Source organism: Mauremys mutica, chromosome 6, assembly GCF_020497125.1.
Source record: "Mauremys mutica isolate MM-2020 ecotype Southern chromosome 6, ASM2049712v1, whole genome shotgun sequence".
NCBI classification, from domain to species: domain Eukaryota; kingdom Metazoa; phylum Chordata; order Testudines; family Geoemydidae; genus Mauremys; species Mauremys mutica.
In genome coordinates this window covers 83,245,434-83,260,886 of record NC_059077.1, presented here as the reverse complement: position 1 = coordinate 83,260,886, position 15,453 = coordinate 83,245,434, and the positions used below count along the sequence as shown (strand labels likewise).

The 15,453-nt window shown below is 36.2% G+C and overlaps 2 long non-coding RNA genes across 2 annotated transcripts in view; one reads left to right on the top strand and one right to left on the bottom strand.

Annotated features, from left to right (window-relative positions):
* The window catches only part of LOC123372166, a 30,198-nt gene extending 23,892 nt beyond the window's left edge, over window positions 1–6,306 (bottom strand). Inside the window, exon 1 of the long non-coding RNA XR_006580148.1 lies at window positions 6,083–6,306. This is a non-coding gene — a long non-coding RNA (uncharacterized LOC123372166). The remainder of the gene's footprint in view (window positions 1–6,082) is intronic.
* A 138-nt stretch (window positions 6,307–6,444) lies between these two features.
* The window catches only part of LOC123372169, a 133,228-nt gene continuing 124,219 nt past the window's right edge, over window positions 6,445–15,453 (top strand). The window contains exons 1-2 of the long non-coding RNA XR_006580150.1: window positions 6,445–6,487; window positions 7,919–7,977. This is a non-coding gene — a long non-coding RNA (uncharacterized LOC123372169). The remainder of the gene's footprint in view (window positions 6,488–7,918; window positions 7,978–15,453) is intronic.

Here is a 15,453-nt window from a genome sequence, read left to right as displayed (position 1 = left end):
GTCAAATGTTAACAAGGCCAAATCATTCTATTATTATTTGATGAATACTGCCATGTATTGTCTGTACATTGTTCTTTAGATATTGCTTGCATGACAATTCAAATTCTTCAGTATTTTCTCTAGTCTTGTTCAGGCAGAGATACCAATGACATCAATGAAATTCAACTTGTAATGACATCAATGAAATTTAACTTATGAACAAATACTTCCAAATAAGAACTTCAGCATTCAATTCTTGAATATTATTTTAATTAAAAAAAAACTTTAAATGAAAGAATAATTGAAAGTTTTGACTGCCTTTAAGGGTTTTCTTTGAATTACAAGATTTAGTATTTGGAAAAAAGTTTCAATGTGAATTTTGTCAAATGATACCATCTGGAGTGATTATAATTAGCTTTGCATTTGTAATTTATTATATTTACTAGAGGAATGTCTATCATCCTGCTGATTCTGGATTATGTAATAGACTCTTTAAATTGCTACTCAGTGAAAATGCAGAAATAAGCATGTTTTCACTTAAAAATTATACTATTAGAGCTTGGGTTCGCCTTTTTATGTCAGTCACGAAGTTTTAGTCTTTTCAAATCCTTCAGCTTGTGTCTGTCTCTGTAGCATTTGTGTGTGCTGTAGGCTAACTATGAAACTAATTTTGGAGATATGCTCAAACACCCAGGTTCAGCATGTACCTGCTGGAAGTGCTATAATATGTTGTTTGAAAAAGGATGCTGTGCATTAGCACAGCACACTTCACATCAAGGTAGTTAGAAACCTGGGACATTCCTGAAGCTATTTTTTAAAAATCAGACATTCCATGACAGACTTTTTTTTTTAATTAAAAGGCTTTTATGACTAGGAAAATGTGGTTAAAGATCATGCAGTATTCATATTTACCTGCACATCTGCAAAATATTTAATTTTAAATTGTTCTATTATGTATCTGTTATTATTTTGTTCATCACTATAGCTATATTACATACATTATAGAAAGTAAGATTTATTGGCTGTTTGCATGGATGTGCATGTGTCAATGGGAATAGAACATACATCCAAGGGCAGAAAGAAGCCATAGTATCTAAAATACCACATTGTTTTAAGTCCTCCTAAGATAAATATGTATTTATATGCCTGATTGGCTGCACACTATAATAAACAATACTGGAAGCAGAGCACTTTTCATTTTGATAGTACTGTCTCAGAAACAAACCAATTTTATAGGCCTAGGAATAAAAGGATTGGGGCCCCCATTCAGAAAGCATCTCTATTCAGGAGAGCATTTAAGCAAGTTTTTAGTTTTAATTCCATGCTTAAATATCATTGAAATAATTGGATTTAAGTACATGCTTAGTGATAATAGTCTGAATAGCGATGGACTTTACATGTGCTTAAAGTACTTTACTGAATCAGATCCTAAATTGGGGCAAGGTGAAAGGAGAGGAGAGGAGTCTTAAAATGGAGATTAGGTGAGATTTATCTCCTTAGTTTCGTGTTAGTCAGATTTTATATAGTATCTAGTTTTTGTGTTTAATTTATTTTTATTGGTAGAAAAACTTCTATTGATATTATATTAATTTCATTTTGACTTAGAATTGGGCCTCTGTAGACTCTCACTGGAATAGCTTCTCCATGTAATCTCATAAAGTAATAGTCTTCAGAGGCCCCAGGATAATTCTAATTTGCATTAATATTGTTTTTCCATCATTTTTTTATTTCATACTTTGAAAGTCCCAGCTCTATGAGTTAATGGCTCAAGAACTATTAGAATTACTACTGCACTATTTCAAAGTATGAAAACATTGTACACACGTATTTAGGACTTTGTTTAAAAAGATATAACAATATAGAATGCAATATTTTAACAAATACTTAGGCATAATTGAATGTTTGCTAGTTTCATGCCATTGATATTTCTGCATTTCAAGCATTATGCATAAAGTTAATGGCACTCCCCATTCAAGGATTAAACAGAAAAGTGGGTCATATTATTAAGGTGATTTTGTATTGTATTTTCTACTGGAATAAGTTGTGTGCTAAATGAATTTCCTGCACATTATACATATGCCACTAAAGGGCAATTGGGGGTGGGCGGAGAAGAAAGAATCAGCATAACAGTTAGACTGTTGAGATGACAGTCCAAAATTTATCAAGCAACTGTAAATAATTTAAGAAGCCATAACACCATGCTGTTACAACACAATGTTAGGAGATTTAATTTTTGAGGGTTTGGATCCCAATGAAAGAAACTCAGGTTATGCCACATCAACTTGGTTAAAACAGGAAATCAGCATCAACTAGGTTAGTACCTGCATGCTGAGTTTGGACTTAAATCATCAGCTCTTCCAGATGGTATCTGATAACTGGATACTTCAAATGACTTAGAGACAGTTCACTTGTTTAGCAAAGAACATACAAATGAGAGGCTGATTATAGGCTACTCTAAAAATACAATGATTGCTATTAATGAATGAAGCAGGTGTCTTCGGGGGAAAAAATAAAATATTATAATCAAATGATTTAAGATTGTATCATAATGCATACACATAAGGGGATCAAATTAAGGTTGTTCAGGCAACCTTAATTCTGGCATTTCCTAACTTTTGAATGCTTGATTTTGCAACCTTAATAATGATCTTTTGAGGCAGTTTTTTTGATGTAATTCCTAAGTTTGAAAAAAAGCATACTGAAAAAACAAATTCCATCATGCGGCCATCAATATGATGCCATGTGTTTCATCAGCAGGGTTGGAACATTTAGCTCCAGTGCACAGACCTATGCTGCTTGATCTAATGGAATAACTGATCACCATAGTAGGTTGTCATTTTCTGCGTGGACCAGCACTAGGCGGGGATGACATACTCACTTTGCCAGTGGGTTTCACAGATATTTGCTGACAGCAGAAGAATAGTGAAATTCAGGAATCTGGGGTTCCATTTCAGAGTCTGGAGGGGAGTGTGTTCTAAGTACAGACTCTTCTGCCTGTTTCCCCCAAGTTCTGTCCCATCTCCTCCAACTTATCCCTGTCCCAATCTTGTCTCTTCCCCACCCCTGGCTTCTTTTCCCAGTCCCATTCTCCCCCTTCCTAGCCAATTGGTTCCCAGTCTCCCCTCACCAACTCCCAGTGTACCCCCTGGCTGCCAGTCTTTGTCCAACTAGTCTTAACCACTCCTCTTGCCAAGTCACAATTTTGCTCTGCCCCTTCAGTGCCAGTCTTAGCAGACAGCTTGTTTCAATATACTTATTCCTTTCCCTCCTTCCTCATCTCAGTTTTGGTGCCTAGCCCAGGGACGGAGTATGCTCATCCGCTCTGTGGGGATGGTGCATTTGCAGTCTGGTCAGCACTCAAAGCTGTGAGAAGCTCTAGCATATGCAGTGAGGATGGAATCTTTGTATATTTTAGCTGTTAAACTCTAGCAAGTCTCTGCCAAGCATGTGCAAAATGTGCTTTTTCAAAAGCTTAAATTGACCAATTTTGGGCAGATTTTCTCAGGGATTGCCAAAGACACTGCCCTGACAAAATGACCATCCTCTTTCAAATTTAAAGTCTCTGCTCCAAAGCAAGGATGTACTTGAGCTTTTTCAAAGAAAAGGTCACCAGAATTTTTTGACATGGGCAAAACAACATATTTTTCCCTAGCCAAATTCTCAGAAATGGCTAAACTGTTTTGGCTAGAATTTTCTAAAAATATTCATCCTTAGGCAGACATTCAGCATGGAAAATTGCAGCCTGGATAATTAATATTTGGCAAAATCATAAGAAAATAAAAATAGGGTTTTATAATAGAGGACCCAGTGAGGGATTGTGGTTTCATAATGCTAGGCATTGTACAGAGAATTTACAGTCTAGGTTAGTAGCAAAATGCAAGAGGAAGATGAAAAAGATTATCAGAGGAAGTGGGTAGAAAATGAGATAACAATAAATAAGGATGTTTTCCATAATAGGCAGTAGTCTCAGTTCACCTGCATAGTCACTGTCAGATGTCAGTTTCTTTGTAACATAATGGCAGAAATGAGTTTTAGAGACGTGATGGAGAATAAAAAAAAATATAAGTAATTTGAAAGATTTTTCTCACATGTTCAAGACAGTAGTAGAGAAAGCATGAAGGCATACAAGAAAATGTCAGAGGCAAGGATAGCTGGCAGAAGTCAATGTCACAGTAATGGAGGGAAATACTGCAGTATTTCAAATATCATTGAGGGGTACTATTTAGTGTGAGCATAAATCGTAGTTCAGCTGTGATTGTTCTAGTAGCACTAGCAAGATGCATAATTAAGGTGTGCCAGGTACATACTCACTGGTTTCAGGTTGGCATGTCCTCAGCATGGTTCAGCCATGCCTCTACTGCTGCTATCCATGCAATTATGGCTACTCTGCTATTTATTCTCATGCTATTTTGGGGAGGCTAGTGCAAATATGCATGTATGAGCAGGGGAATCACCCCTAGCTTGAACTCAGTCATGCAGATAAATCTTTGCATTGTTGAAAATCTACCCCCTAGAATACATCTTTTGCCTTTGTTTCCATCCAGTGGGTAGAGACAGCTATGGAGAATTTTGGTATTCAGTCATCTCTGCTTATAGAATTACAACAATAGTATATAATTGCCTTTCCAATGTAGATATGTGAGTGCAAGATATATAATTTATTCTTTTTTTCTTTTTATTATGGACTTGTGTTTTGTGCTTGCATTTATATTAACATATGTTTGTAGGTTTATGATTATTTTTAAACAGAATCATTTTGCATGTGAAATAGTTGCTTCAAGGATGTTCTATGGTAAATGTTGGATATTCAGAATTTACTTATGCTTAGAGGACATTTAACAGCACAACAGTTTCTGACAAAAAAAAGTAGGTCGCGTTATCCAAGTGTAACTGGGATATTTGGCAAATCACAATGTGTTATATTTTGCTAATGATAATATTTTGCAGAGCAGAGCACTGTAAACTACTTCTGAAATTAAATTTTGTTAATTTATATTGCACTAGGCTTGGCATATCTAAATGTCACTTTTTTCAAACTCCAAAGCATTAACTCTGATTTAGTTAGAAAATTCCAAAGTTATAAATGTTTTCTAGTTTAAATAAAATAGTTACAAATCTGATGTCTGTGCTAATTGGATATTTTGAAATACAAGTTAATTTTCACAGACAACGCACAAACCAGTGCTAAGCAACCCATTTCGCTATCCTGGATGGAGTTAAAATGGAGTTTAAAATGTTTCCCACGTCAAATCCTAGACTATTCCTATAAATTTGGTAGGTTATTTATTATTGACAAATGGAAGTTTTATAAGCATAATAGTTAATACCTTGCTCTTGCATAGCACTCTTGCTCGATAGATCTCAAAATGTTTTAAAGGAGTAAAGTATTATTAAACACATTTTACAAATGGGGAACTAGTCCACAGTGGAGTGTTTAATGATTCCAAGTGGTTATGTATGGTTGGCTTAACCCCTCGCCCCCCTCCAAAGCTCCTAGAATCTCAAATATGGAAATATCTAAATGAAATGAGAAAGTAAATTAATGCATAAATGAATACCACTTAAACACCATCTATGGCTTTGCTAAGGAAACTTGTGTTCAAGCAAGTTGCATGAGTTACCAGAATTCCTTCCAATTGAGAAACTATGTGCTCAGTCAGTCATTCTAGCTGATCACCATTTGACTGGTTTGAAAAACCAAAACTGCTTCTGATGTACATAAATCAAAGAATGTAGATTTGTGCTTGGCATATCTAAATATGTTCCTATCTGACAAATCTTCTTCTGGGGACAACTGATAAGAACTGTATTATAAGGATCAGACTGGAAATAAGTTTGTAGCTTTCTGAATACATAACACTCTAGTTTGCATTAAATATTTTATAAATGAAACAATTTATTTAAAAAATGCATATGCTGTATATAGGAAAATGCAGTATGAAATAGCAACATGCTAAAGGCAGAGCCTTTTGTTAAATCTGGTATAGAGAGGAAAGGGTTTCCTCTAAGAAGGTTTTACCACCCTCTTCCTCACAACTACCACAGATCTACATTGATACCTGAGCCAAAAAATCAAAACCAAGTCTCCAGCTTAGACACTTACTTTCAGATATTATGATTGCAACCCACTTTTATTACTGACCGCTCATCTCCTGTTCTCCTCTTGATTCTTCTAAGTTCACACTGGAAATTTGGCTTGGCCTGAAAATCATCAAATTTACTTTGAAGGCAAAGGAAGAGTATTTTGCAAATTTTGAAAACAAATTATTATTTATATTACAGGAGTATCAAGAAACCTGTAACAGAGTAGAAATAGCCAAGGGCTTGTTCACTATACTGCACTTTGTAAGAGTGCCTGCATGGGCCAAATTAAGATATAATTGATTATGGCTGGCTGACTAACCAGTTAACAAGGGGATTCAGCTCATCAGCTGCAGACTTTTAAATAAGACAGGAAGGAAGAGGGGGAAGGCTGGAAAGAAGGGCAAAGCAGTTCAGGTTCTCAGAGGTGAGATTACTCTTCCCAGACCCTGTGATATGAGGGTTTAGTGTTGCTTGGCAAAAGTCCTAAGGTGGTGGGATATGAAGCTGCATAAAACACTGTAAATAAAGTATTCTGGTGAATTTACATAAGAGTGTGTAAGGACTCCTTGTAAAGAGAAATCTGGGCCAAGGAAGTTCTCCTTGTGACAAGGCCTCAACTAAGATGGGGTCTTGATTGTACTAAGTGCAGTACAAATACAGAAACAATCACCACCCTGAGCTGTTTATAGATAAACAGGCAGCTGGCAGGAGCGGAAATAGAGACACAGAGAGTGGCTTGTCCAAAGTCACACAGCAGGCTTCTAGCATATCTGGGAATAGAATAGTTCACTGGGCTTCTATCTCAGTGCCCTATCTACTACTACAGCTGGGAGAAATGGTTTTCCCATCATGCAAGAATTTGAGAGACTAAAAATCTTTCCCCTCTGGAACTTAAAAAACAAACAAACCAGGTCAATCCTAATGTTTAGTTTTGATTTTTGATACTTAAAACATTTAAACATTTTTTTAGTGTAAATTAACACTTCTAAATGAAAACTTGTTTCAGATTGAAAATGAAACTTTTCATTTAAAAGATGTCAGAATGGGATGTTTGAACAAATTCAAAGTTCTCTTTTGGATGTTTTTTTTTAAATTGGGAGTTTTGTCAAAAGCAGCACTATCCCAAGCACAGTTTTGTTTTTGACAAATTGGCATTTTCCAGTGGAAAAAAATTTTTGGCAGAAAATTTACAACCAGCTCTATCCACTCCACCATGCTATCTCCCTAATTCTTTTCTTGTTTGAAATAAGCAGAGAAGGCTTTATGCTCCGGAGCACTGCTTCAGACAGGCAGTATGCATGCTGAAATTCTCCTCATCATCCGGAGCATTAAAATTCAATCACTGCAGATTATTTTTACAGTGTAATCACATAGTATAAAATTTTGTTTTTCCATTGAAAGCTTCATTTCTAATTACTTGAATGTTCAGTTCCAGCTTTCTACTGACAGCATACACTATTTAGTATAGCATTTGTAAAAAAAAAAGATGAGTAATTGCCCTTCTCCCTTTTTCTTTCTATACACTTATTAGCATGGCTATATTATACCTATTGTTCTAGAAAAATAATTCTCAATGCTCCATAAAATATTTCACACGCTACTAATATCCCAGTACTTAAATATCTAGATGGTAGCATAAAGTAATTCATCATGTTTTCTTAGCAATCACATTGATCTCACATGTCATTTAGGGCTTAATTATGATAAAGAATATTTAATGTATTCTAACTCACTTTGATAAATTGACCTTACATTTGCTCTGAATATGTAAAGGACCCCTTAAAATGAACAGTTTAAATTGCTGAAGTTCAAACAAAGATATTTCAAGAGTGATATTTTTTTTCTTTTCCTGCAGGAAGCTGACAAGACTTTTGAATTCCATTGTATAGGAGGCCCCTGAAGGGGGAAGGAAAGGTAATCTAGTTCAGTATCTATATATACACACACTTTTTTTTCATGGTAGGCCTTGATCAACTGTGGTAAACTATAGGACTAAGTGAAACTTCATGGCTCTTTTCACAGGATTCTTATGAAGCTTTTTTTTTTTTTTGGCCTTGTTCAGTGAGGTTTTGCACACTCCCAGATCTGAAATGGCACCATTAACTACCATGTCAAAACCATGAAAAGTCATGATTTTCACATGGATTTCATGTAAAACTATAAATTGGCACCAGGATCCTTGAAAGGTTCAAGTACCTAAGAAATCCTTTTAATAAACACGAGGGGTCAGGAAGTTGGTTTAGAGTTTGCAAGAGAACTTTCGTAACAAACCTTCTGCACAGTTGTAGTAGATTGAACTGGAAGTCTTGGGATCTATTCACTCTCTGGGTTCTGTCAGTAGAAACCAGCATTATGTGTGAGGTCCATTTGGAGGGGTTCATGGATAAAAATGTCCATATATGGGGACCTAGAGCTGATGGGTGCAGCCCAAAATGGAGCAGGGCTGGTGGAGGATTCTTCATTCCTCAAGTACATTCTTAAGGTATCCTCCACTGGTTAAGGTCTTGTGAATCCCTGGAATTTCCTGGTACAAACTATGGGGCAAATGGCAATGAAAACACAGCTCTTCCTACAGGATTAATCTTCTGCTACCTGGTCATAACTGTTCCTATTGTAGTAGATTAGATGAATTCAAGACTTTGTTTATAAGAAGTTAGCCTCCTTACAGCACAATATTTTCCAATCCTAATATACGTATTTGTCCCACAACTTTTGTTTCATAAGAGAAAAGGATGTTGGAGGATACTTTTTAGCCAAATGACCAATGATGGACTGAAGTCTTCTTCCATGAAGTGGCATATAGTTGGGACAGTTTCTTGCACAGGTTTCCTTTACTTCTCTAGAGCTGTTAGTTACAGGAAAGTAATCAATTCTGGTGCTTGGTACTCTCAGGAAACTCAGTGGGAACTGGTGACTTTTATGATTTCAGACTAGGATGTTTCCATGAACTTTCTGTGTGTGTGTTTTTGTGGGATTTTTTTTGTTTTGTTTTTAAATGGATAGGCACTTACTAATCAGCAGGAGTTTTCCAAGAACTTGATAAATGCATCCTATAACTTCATTACCTTTTCAAAGTTCAGAGCAGGCATCTTAAAAATGCAGCATAATACAGTGTAAGGTGAATGTATAAGTTGTAGTTGAAGAAGGAAAATCATGTTCTTCAAATCCTAGAATTGTAGTTTCCTACTGTCCTCCTGAGTTATCAAGTATGTCATGTAAGGCAATACCATTTTACAGGTTTGGTGGTAACCTTAATAACCAAGTATTGCTAGTAATGGAGGTAGTCCTGGTTAATCTTCTAATCAAAAAATATTTTATGAACTAGTTTACAGAAGTGCTGATAAACTATTTTTTTATTTCAGCCTGAAACTAGATCCTGGTATTTGAATACCACAACTATGGTATTCTCGTGCTATAAAAACTTTCCTCCAAATCTCTGGCTCTGGCTTTACATCTTGTCTTCAACAATTTATTCATGTCAAAATATGTATCACATGGCTTTAGAATAATTCAAGCTCTGAGAATAACAGGATGATTGTTACCATCAATAGAACAGTATTATAGGTTCATCTGAAAGGTTGGAATATTTTAATATGTCTACTCATGCATTTTTAGATCCAGCACAGTAACTAATCCTATTATGGTGAGATATGCTTATAGACACTCCCTTCTATTCCAGTGCCAGGGCACACTGATTATTCCTATTAGGGAAAGTTGGAGATTACGCCGTTTTGTCAGAACTCTTTTTACCTGACGCAACACAGCTTTAGTATTGAAAAGGTACAACTGATTTCTGCCAATCAGCGATGAAATAATGTTTAGAATTAGATTTTTTAAAAAGTGTTTGGACATCTTTCATTCAAGTTCTTGAGTGGGATTTTCAGAAGCCCCTGAATAACTTAGCAGCACTAGTCTCATTTACTTTTAATAGGACTATAGCTCTAGGGTATACCAAGGTACTGGGTGGGATTTTCAAAAGCAGCTGTGTGATTTAGGAGCACAGCTTCTATTGGACATCAATGAGACTTGTGTTCCTAAATCATAAATCCCTTCTTCACATCAGGCAGAGGGGAGAATTAAATCTGGGTCTCCCACATCCTAAGAGTGTGCCCTAGCCATTCATGTAAGGGAAGGCCTTATTCTCCCCAACCAGCTTTTTGTGAATCTGGTCCTCCTTTGTTTTTGGCAGAATACCTGAATTAAAAGATTTTTTTTATTGACACATTCAATTTTTTTGACTTTTTGATTCATTAAAATTTTTATAAAAAATGTATTTTTGGTTCAACCTGAAACACACAACTTGCTTTTGCAATTGCAGGCTAACCAAAAAAAATCCATTGTTCTCCCACTAGTACAATTAACCCTACCATGTTTCTCACTGAATTCTTGAAATTTGCTCAAGACTGTAATTTAGTTAGTAAAATAAAATTGAGAAGTGTGAATACGAAATTACAAAAAAGGTTGCATAATGGTATTTACAATGTTTAAATGAAGGCATTTATTGGGGTTTTGCAATTGATCAAAAAGTAATGAGTCAAATCACAATAAATCAATCTTATTACGATGTGATAAACTTGTTTTAATTTTCTACTGTTCTCTGGAGTTTCAAATTTCTTGTGCTTTTTTTAGATGCTTTGTTCTATAAAAGACAAACTTAAACTGCAGTTTTTTAACATAATAGAGTATTTGTTATTTATGAGTTATGTTCCTGTAATATTGTAATAAAAGGCATTCTTTTAACATTGTATCTAGATATTTAACAATATGTTACTGTATAAGTAACAGGGTTTGATATCTCTTTACTTTTAGAACAGAATATCATTCAGCAGGTTCACTAACATTCCTGTTTTCTGACTATCTCAGAGTGGTAAGGTACAAATGCTGTGCAAGAAGCTTTGCAAATATAACAGACGAACAAGGAATGCTGTGAAAAATTGTGCAATGAGTCCATGACAATTCCAGATAATGACACTAGTCGATGACATTTCATAACAACTTCACCTGCTGTACATGTTTCTACAAAAATATATGATGCATCTGGACCCTTGTTATCAGGCTAGTCACACAGAATCTATGAAAAATAAATTACTTTCAGCTGCCAATTTTTCATTTGCCATTTAACTGCTGTTACTTGTTTTTATAGATAATACTTTTTGTTGCTATAGGTAGTCTATCACCTCTGCATGATTGCAAAGCTTAAGTGCTCACCCCTATTCAGTTTCAATTACAGGACTGAATCTGAATCCACTCTTGAAGCCTAGAATAGGATAGGTGAAGTATCAGGTGAAATACATGCAGCAGTGGAGTTACTCAAGTTGTTGAGAAATCTACCCATAACAAGCATCCAGGATTCTGATCTCAGTTACACTGACTTCCATAGAGTTTGTGTAGATTCACATCAGTGTAACTGAGCTCATAATGTCATATGGGTAGCAATCAATGGCTCCATGTCTAGTTGGCAGCTGGTATCAAGTGGAATGCCCCAAGAGTCAGTCCTGGGGCCGGTTTTGTTCAATATCTTCATTAATGATCTGGAGGATGGCGTAGATTGTGCCCTCAGCAAGTTTGCAGATGACACTTGTTGTGTATTTGTTTGTCGTGGTAATAGAATCTTGTGTTGCTATGGCAACTGAGTTAGATTATTAGGGGATAGCCCAGCCAGTTTTGGCTGACTGTTGGTTAGTTCTGTGAGTGGCAATAAAATGGCTGCTTCAAGGTTTACAGCTCTCTGTGTCTCCAATGATTTCTTCCTAAAACTGTTGCCTCCAAGGATATAACAACACTAAGCTGGGAGGAGTGGTAGATACACTGGAGGGTAGGGATAGGATACAGAGGGACCTAGACAAATTAGAGGATTGGGCCAAAAGAAACCTGATGAGGTTCAACAAGGACAAGTGCAGAGTCCTGCACTTAGGATGGAAGAATCTCATGCACTGCTACAGACTAGGGACCGAATGGCTAGGCAGCAGTTCTGCAGAAAAGGACCTATGGGTTACAGTGGACGAGAAGCTGGATATGAGTCAACAGTGTGCCCTTGTTGCCAAGAAGGCTAATGGCATTTTGGGCTGTATAAGTAGGAGCATTGCCAACAGATCAAGGGACGTGATCATTCCTCTCTATTCAACATTGGTGTGGCCTCATCTGGAGTACTGTGTCCAGTTTTGGGCCTCACATTACAAGAAGGATGTGGAAAAATTGGAAAGAGTCCAGCAGACAGCAATAAAAATGATTAGGAGGCTGGAGCACATGACTTATGAGGAGAAGCTGAGGGAACTGGGTTTATTTAGTCTGCAGAAGAGAAGAATGAGGGGGGATTTGATAGCTGCTTTTAACTACCTGAAAGGGGGGTTCAAATAGGATGGATCTAGACTGTTCTCAGTGGTAGCAGATGACAGACCAGGGAGTAATGGTCTCAAGTTGCAGTGGGGAAGGTTTAGGTTGGATATTAGGAAAAAAAATTTCACTAGGAGGGTGGTGAAACACTGGAATGGGTTACCTAGGGAGGTGGTGGAATCTCCTTCCTTAGAGGTTTTTAAGGTCAGGCTTGACAGAGCCCTGGCTGGGATGATTTAGTTGGGGATTGGTCCTGCTTTGAGCAGGGGGTTAGACTAGATGACCTCCTGAGGTCCCGTCCAACCCTGATATTCTATGAATGTAGTCCTTCAGGAAGAAGCAGCAGGAATTATTGATGTTATGGAGTTGCAATATCCTATGCACTGCATTTAATATACACTGTTTGTATTTAATATACAATACTAATAAAGCCTAAGAGCATGCTATACAAATAAAAAGACATGATCACTGCCTACCAAGCTGTTTAGAGACTAATTGCAGACTTGATGCAAATAATTGAGTAATAAGGCAGCAGAGAAGAGTAGTGGAAGAGGGACAGGGATAATATCAATAAGATGATGTGGTTATTCAGCAAAGACAAGTGTACAGTATGATGGAGTAAGTATATATTTTAATACATTCGGTAGCTTGATTGGACAGTTTCTTGTGAGCATTGTGAAGGAATTATTCTTAGGACAGATTTATATGAGGAGATGATAGAGGATTTGCAGACTAGCTCAGTCCACATGATTCTCCTACTTTTTAAAGGGGAGAGAGAACAATCAGGCTCAAAATTTGGCATCCGGTTTTTAATCTGCATTTCTGACTTTTGGCTAAATTGAACAAACTCTTTTAAAGTGTATGAGAAATTGACATTAGAAAAGTTTGTACTCTACAATAGTCAGCATTTTTTTAAGAAAAGCACAAGGCAGTAACTAGTATTTCCTTATTTAGTATACAGAAATATTGTGGTATCTCAGAGATTTCAAAGTTATGGTAACTGTTAGGAAATGCTGAGTTTTAATGGTAGCTAATGTACATTCCCAGCAGCTACTGTTTAATTTAACAGGTTTGTGGTTTAACATTGTCAAAGTAAATGGAATCTGTTGTAAAGAGATTCATTATAAATTTACTATAGATCTAGTCCCTGTTGGTCAGGATTCATTAGTGAATTGCACTAATTTCACTGTAACTGGTTTTGAATCACAAGTATGTTTTTCATCTTAATTTGCTTTAAAAGAAATCTGGAATAAAACAGACAACTATGTAATTAAGAAAAGTTCTGTGTAGCTCAAAAGCTTGTCTTTCTCACCAACAGAAGTTGGTCCAATAGAAGATATGACCTCACCCACTGTGTCTCTTTATGTAATTAAGACTCAATCCTGATTCCTGCGAAGTTAGGGGGGAGAGGAGGATTCCATTAAAGTCCTACATGTTGATGAGTTTCATTTTTCAGTTCAAAATGATTTTTCATTTTGAAATGTAACTTACAGTTACAAAGTAAAAATAAAAAAGGTCAATCAAAACAATTATTTTTTGAAAACATGCGACATTTTGATCTGATGCAAATTATTTTTGTCTGGAAAATTTTTTGAGATTGACTTTTTGTCCCAATTTGGGATGGGAAAATGTTTTGAAATCTTGGAAAATTCTCACAGGATTGGGAACTATTTCCCAACCAGCTCTATTCCAAAGTTCTGTTGGGAGCTTGCATTTCTGTCTCTAGCTTGACTCTACTTATTGCACTTGGTTCCTCATTAATAGAAGTGGCCAAATAATGTGAAGTTATTATTTAAAATTTGTAAATTTTATAATGATGAATGATAAAAACATTCTTTAGCTTATTCACCAAAATTAATTAAATAAATTATGTTCACTGTATAATTGGAGCAGTTCTGATAATTAGGCAACAAAATATCACTGCATTAAATTAACACAAATGATACCCAGATATAACAATGAGTCATAATTTTTTTAATGTGGACACAACTATAACATATATACCAAAAGAGAGACCGTAGAGAATTGAAAGTTACTTAGAGTACCTTACCTTTTAAAAAGAGTTGTTTTACTGGCAACATTTGAACAGCACTGCTTTTTGCCTGCAAGAGAAGAAATGCAGTTAAAAAAAAATGCTCCAAGTTTGTTCTGAATGCAAGATAAGGACCTCAGGTTACATAAAATCAGTGACTTCATGTGCTTTTAAAAAAAATATTGCCTTAGTTGTTAATTCTTCTTATGGATGAATATCAGAATTAAAAGGGAATAGAAATAATTTCACATATATAGGGGGAGTTGTTTAATTACTCCTTTCCTTCTGTAGTGGTACCAGTGGCCCTACCACCATAAAGATCAGAGAGCACACCTTCTCATGATTTTTACCTTTTTGAATTTTGTTTCATCCCTTCTGAATCATACAGAAAAAAGCAAAGAAAACTTCTTTTAACTTTAAAACCCATTTAAAAAAATGTTTGAACCATTCCAAAGAGCACTAGCTGAAACCCGGTAACTTTTAGAGTGATTATGCATTTTTCACCCATGGATTATTATTAATCATTAATATGGTGCTGTACATATGTATTGTACTTTTGTCATAGCTCAACAGTGCCAAACAAATAACTAATCCGTGCCCCATCGTGTGTTAACGCTGGAAGGTTAATATTGGAAATGGAGCTCGAGTGGGATGTTTCTGTCTCACTGAAGTCAGTGGAAAGACTCCCATTCACACTAATGGGGTTGCATTGAGTCTAAAGGGAACAGTCAGGAAAAAAGCCTAACTAGAGCAGAGAAAAGAGGTTGGAAATAAAATAGTGTGTAATGCAGAGCTGTAGGCAGGAATTCTATAGAAACAGAACTATAGGGGGCTCATTACTTATATCTGGTATTTATTTAAGAATAATTCATCTGAGGAAAGTAATCCAAAAGAGGTGGCCAAACTGTGGCTTGTGGACACATGCAACTCTTTTACAGTTAAAGTGCGGCTTGTGGCGACCCCCCCCATTCTCCACCTACCAGACTGGGGGGGAGGGAAGCTTGGGACCTCTGCCTTGCAGCAGG